General features: G+C 40.5%; 1 pseudogene; it reads right to left on the bottom strand.

Moving 5' to 3' along the window:
* Window positions 1-286: 286 nt before the first annotated feature.
* LOC134362643 (non-POU domain-containing octamer-binding protein-like) lies at window positions 287-4856 on the bottom strand (annotated as a pseudogene).
* Between the last annotated feature and the right edge of the window lie 1062 nt (window positions 4857-5918).

Below are 5918 nucleotides of genomic sequence, written 5' to 3'. Positions count from 1 at the left end.
AAGATTAATGGGGCTCTAACTGGGTCCGTTTCGCCACGGGGGCCCTCAACAATCCCATTTGAGACTTCAGGCATGCACCACACAATGATTAAAAACATACCACATAACCGATTGGTTAAACAGCATCCCCCCTGACGTCTGCCTCCAGCATATTCCCTAGGTAGTACAGGCAGGGAAGACCTTGCTGTCGGGACGAATTCCTAACACTTTTCCAGGGTAGAATTCCGGTTAGTTCAAAAAGGGTCCTTCCTTTAAGGGTTTTGGGAACCCAGACACTGAAACTTTATTAGCATCGGCGACCTTTCTGTGGAGCACATCCAGCTGCAGGAGCTGCACGGCCGAATGCAGGAGGGGTCCCACCAGTGCCCCAGTCCCTTCCACCGTGGCAGCCTGGCCAAAGCGTTCAGTCGGTGGAGTCAATCCCAAGGTTCCGTCCGGCATCCTAGTGGCAGGCCCTGGGGGAGCTGGGGTGCCAGCTGGCACGGGAGCAGGGCACGGCACCGCTGCTGTTTATGCCACAGCACCTCCCAAAGCCATCTGACCCGTCCGTACCTCCTGCTCTCTCTCATCAGGGAACGTTCCGGGGAACCCCGCCTGCTGTCGCCGCCCCCTTTCTTCCCGGTGTCACGGCGCCTGCGCTGCTCCTCCTGCCTGAGCCCCGGTTGCTTTCGCTTTTGCACCTCTTGGCGGTGCGGCTCTGGCCCTCATCAGGTCCTGCCTCGTTAGCGGGAGCCGGTGCTGCGTGTCCAGCTCCGCACGAGCCTCCGCGATGGTGGCTGCACGTGGCCCTGCTGCTGCGTCTGCATCTCGGCGAGTGGCCCCCGCCACGGCCCACGAGCCCCACGCACAGGAGCCGGGCCGTGCAGACCTGCGTGGCCGCTCCGATCCCTGTGAAAGGGCTGGTTCTGTGTGACCAGCTTCTCTGCAAGTCCCGCTTCGTCCTCTGACTGCTCCACGGGCTCCTCTGTCACAGGTCGAGGAAATGCGCTTCGCGGGACGGAGCCTTCGCTGCGTCTGTCCAGAGCTTTCCGAGCCGCCGGCTCCCCCGAGACGCCAGCGATGGCTTTTCCTGCGGGCCTTCCTCGGTCATCCACATGACGACAGCCCTCTCCACCTGGCCAGGCACGGAAAAGGCTTCTTGCAGCAAGTCCGCGGGACACGTGCCGAGGAAGGTTCCGGACCACGAGAAGCACGACGGCAGGCAGAGCGCACACGCCGCTGCTGTCCACGGGGTGGCGTTTGTCCAGCTCCACCTCGGCCATCGCCACTGAGGGTCGTGTTTCCAAGCGGACAAAGCCAAAGCCTCTGTCCTTCTGCATGAAGACTTGGCCTGCCTTCCCGCTTTCTCAGCTGGTTTCCTCGTTTCCTCCTCAGGGACGTCAGGAGGAGACTGTCCGCAAAGAGACGGCTGCGTTGGGTGAAGGTCTTCTCTCCTGGTTTGCTAGGATTCTCAGGTCAATAGTCAAGCCTTCATTTCGGCTGCTGGCCTGTTGCCCACTTGCAGGTATGGGTGGCGGCGGTGGCTGCTGTCGCCGCTGAGGGTGGCGTTGGTGGTGATGCTGCTGATGCTTCCCTGGAGCACGGTTTCGCTTCTCCGAGTTAGAGGCGTCATCGCTCTGCACTTGCGCACCGCTCCACCGACCTTCTCTCCCCAGAGTAAGGGCAACCTCACTGTATATTTTTATAGTGAATTTTTTTTTTTTTTTGCTATAATTTTTTTTGCATCGTGACATTACTCTCAAATATTTCAGCATGTATCTCCAAGAAATAGATCTTTATCCAAATAATCACAGTACAATTGCCAATATTTAATAAAATTAACAACAATTTTCTAACACTCGAATTGTCACTCTTGGTTACTTTCAGGTTCACTTATAGTCCTTTTGACAGTTCTGTAGTATTTTTGATCATTTCCTTTTGTTGTTGGTGTGGTGGTGGTTTTCTGTTCTGAGAAAATGCTCCAGACTTAACCTATATTTTTCTTGTCTCATACAAGGCCATCAGTCCTCCAAGGAGCCATGGTTCCTTTCAGTTGGAAATTGTATTTAGAGACAACAATCTAGATCTTAGTATTGTTCCTTCTTACTGCATTCATCAATGTTTCAAAGCTTTTTAAGTAGATAGAACAAGGAAATACAAAATGAATTATGAACCAATACTGAAAAGTCCAATTGAAATTCCAGACTACAAGTTTTACTTAACCATGTCAATTTTACATTGGTGTAATTTCCATGCAGAAAATCCCAGCTCCCAATGACATCAACATATTTATTAATTTGCTTTATCCTCCAATATATACAATAACTTCAGAATAATTATAGTACAAACACATCTACCAATATTTTGTTTACTAAAAATAGTTCAAGGAGGGGGGAAAGAGGAATGGGTAAAAGGTCACAAAAATCAACTACAATGTATACCAAGAAACTAAAATTTTTTTTTAAATTATGTACATTCAAATGTTGATCACTTTAGAACAATAAAATAATTTTCACATAAAAAAATTAAAAAATAAAAATAGTTCAAGACTTTTTTGCACTGTTTGATCTCTTGTAGACATTTCATTAGAATATAAAGTCCAGTTGTTGTTATCTAAAGTCATTAGAAATTATTCCTCTTGATATGCTTTTGTCAACTCAATATATAGTTACATTTCTTTGTTTTATTTTGATTTTTAGGAATTTATTAAAATTTTTACATTCTTTTAAGATCAAATCTACAAAATAAGGCATATACAGAAAAGCCCACTTTCTATTCCTCTTCCCCCCACTTTTTTGCTTCTTCCCCTACAGATAAAACATTTTTTAAATGACAGTCTCTTCAATAAACAGTGCTGTGAAAACTGGATATCCATATGCAGAAAAATGAAAGTAGATCCCTATCTCTTACCATATACAAGAATCAACTCAAAATTAATTAAACGCTTAAATTTAAGACCCAAAACTATGAAACTACTGTAAGAAAACACAGGGGAAATTGTTTGGGGCATCAGATTGGGCAAAGATTTTATGAGTAAGACATTAAATGCACAGGCAACAAAAGCAAAAATAGACAAAGGGGACTATATCAAACTAAAAAGTTTCTGCACAGCAAAGGAAACAAGCAACAGAGTGAAGAGACAACCTGCAGGATGGTAGAAAATAGTTGAAAACTATTTATCCATCAGGGGATTAATACCTAGAATATACTTGTACAAGGAACTCAAACAACTCAATAGCAAACAAACAATCTGATTTTTAAATGGGAAAATGACCTGGATAGGTATATGAAAAACAGTTTTATGAATAAGTGTGCAACATTACTAATTATCAGGGAAATGCAAATCAAATGATACCATAGTGAGATGTCATCTCACTCCAATTAGACTGGCCATTATCAACAAGACACAAAATAACACATGCTGGCAAGGATGCAGAGAAAAGGGAACTCAGACATTGCTGATGGGAATGTAAATTAGTACAGCCGTTATGGAAAAATGTATGGAGGTTTTTCAAAAACTACAAATAGGACTACCGTACGATCCAGCAGTCCCACTACTGGGTATACCCACAGAAAAGGAAATAAACACGTCCAAGGGACACCTGCATTCACTTATTTATTGTGGCTGTATTCACAATAGCCAAGATATGGAACCAACCTAAGTGTCCATCGGATGATTGGATAAAGAAAATGTGGTGTATATACACAATATAAACTATCCAACCATTAAAAAAAAAATGAAATCCTGCCATTTGTGGCATCATCGATGAGCTTGAAGAAAATCATCTTAAGTGAAATAAGCCAGGCACCGAAAGAAAAATACCACATCTTCTCACTCATATGTGGAAGCTAAAAAGAAGTTGATCTCATAGAAGTAGAGAATAGAATCGTGGTTACTGGAGACTAGTAAAGGGTAAGTGGGAGAGGGAAGAGGGGAAGGTGGTCATTTGATACAAAATTGCAGCTAACTATAAAGAATAAGTTCTCGTGTCCTATAGCTCTGTATACAGATTATAGTTAACAATTTATTGTATGATTTCACATAGTAGTAGAGAGTATTTTGAATGTTCCCATCACAAAGAAATGACAAATGTTTGTAGTGATGGATATGCTGATATCCTGATTTAATTACTGCACATTGTATACATGTACCCAAATATCACAATGTACTCCATAAGTATACACAATTATTATGTGTCAATTAATAAAAAATAAACTTAATAAAAAATAATAAAATAAATAAAATGATGTTTGTCTATCCTTCCACATTTTAATATAAATAAAAATGCATGAATATTTATAACCCCTCACCATTCACAGATAAATGGTAGATATTATATACATTTCTTCCACCTTGATTTTCCCACTCAATTATATATTCTAGAGATCACTCCATAATTGTATATGAAACTATTTCTCATTCTTTTATACAGATATATGGTACACCATTGTGTCACTGTATCATGGTTCTTTCAAACAGTCCCAAATGTTTCCAGTCTTTTGCTCTTACAAATTATGTTATAAAACATAGTCTTATAAATACTTATTTTCACTTTTTTTTTTTGCTAGACTATTTTGAGGATAGATTCCTAAATGTAGGATTGCTAAGTCAGAGGGTAAAGCATATGTAATTTTGCTCAATATTGCCAAATCCCTGTTCATGGGTGTTGTACCGTTTTGCATTCCCATGCAATGTAAAGGTGTGCTTATCCCTTTGCTTTTGCCCCATATTTTCCTGTAGAGATGTTGATGTCTTTTATCACTACTGTTGGAAGGCCTTTACAGATGAGAGATATTAAAACTTTGCAATATAAATTGCAATTTTTTCTTTGCAGTTGGTCATTTGTCTTTTTACTTTGCTTTTGATACTTACCCATTCCCAGATCACAAAAGGAATTAAGCCATTAGTCCAATACTTTTATAGAGTCATATTTTATTTTAAATATTCAGTCATTCTGGAATTTATTCTGTTGTGTAGTGCAAGGAATAGATCCATTGCATTGTTTTCCATATGACTGTCCATTTACCACACTACTTTTTAAAAAGGCCATCTTTTATCCACTAAATTGGGACACCCTCTTTAACTTCTATTAAGTTTTCATATCCAGTTAGGCTTAGTCTGGACTATCTATTCTGTTCCATTGGTCAACTTTCTATTCACGTGACAATACCACACTGTTTTAATTGTAGAGATTTTGTAATATGTTTAAATATCTTGTAGTGGTTATGTTCCCTGCTCCTTCCCAACGTTCCTATATTTTAGTAATTTACTGGGGTTTTTGCATTTTTTTTTCTTCCAAATGAAGTTTATTAAACAGCGTGTTTAACTCCAGAAAAAAATCTGATGGCACTTTTACTGAGTTCACATTAACTTTTTAAATTTATATAGGCAGGATTGATTTCTTTTTGAAGTTTAGTCTTCATAGCCTAAAACATAGGATATCTTTCCACCTGTTCAAGTCTGCATTTGGTTCTTTCAGGAGTTTTTTATAGTTTCCCTCATAGAGATTTTGAATATTTATGTTATTTCGCTATTAAAATGGTGTCTTTTTTTTTCTATTATATCTTGTAAGTGGTTTTTGTTTATGCACCTGTACATAAAGGCTATTGGCTTTCGTGTTGATTTTATTATCTGCTACTTTATTAAATCCTTATTGTTTGTAGCAATTATTTCATTGATTCTTTGTTTTTTTCCCAGATATATAGTCATATCTTCTGCAAAATGGCTGGTGTAGGGATGAAGGACAAGATGTTTGGAAGAGAAGAAGTCAAAGCACTGAGAGACCAGGCTGTTAAATGGATCATTTCTGTGAATACTAAAAGTACCAAGAATCAAAACAGGAAGAGTTCTGGTTAGAGTAAGAGTGAGTGGGAGCTGAACTCTTCAGGGAATGAGGTCGAATGACATGGGGTGGGGGGGCAGGTTGCAGACGACTGCA

This window comes from Cynocephalus volans, chromosome 14 (assembly GCF_027409185.1).
Source record: "Cynocephalus volans isolate mCynVol1 chromosome 14, mCynVol1.pri, whole genome shotgun sequence".
Taxonomy (NCBI): Eukaryota; Metazoa; Chordata; class Mammalia; order Dermoptera; family Cynocephalidae; genus Cynocephalus; species Cynocephalus volans.
This window is presented reverse-complemented; position numbering and strand designations above follow the sequence as displayed.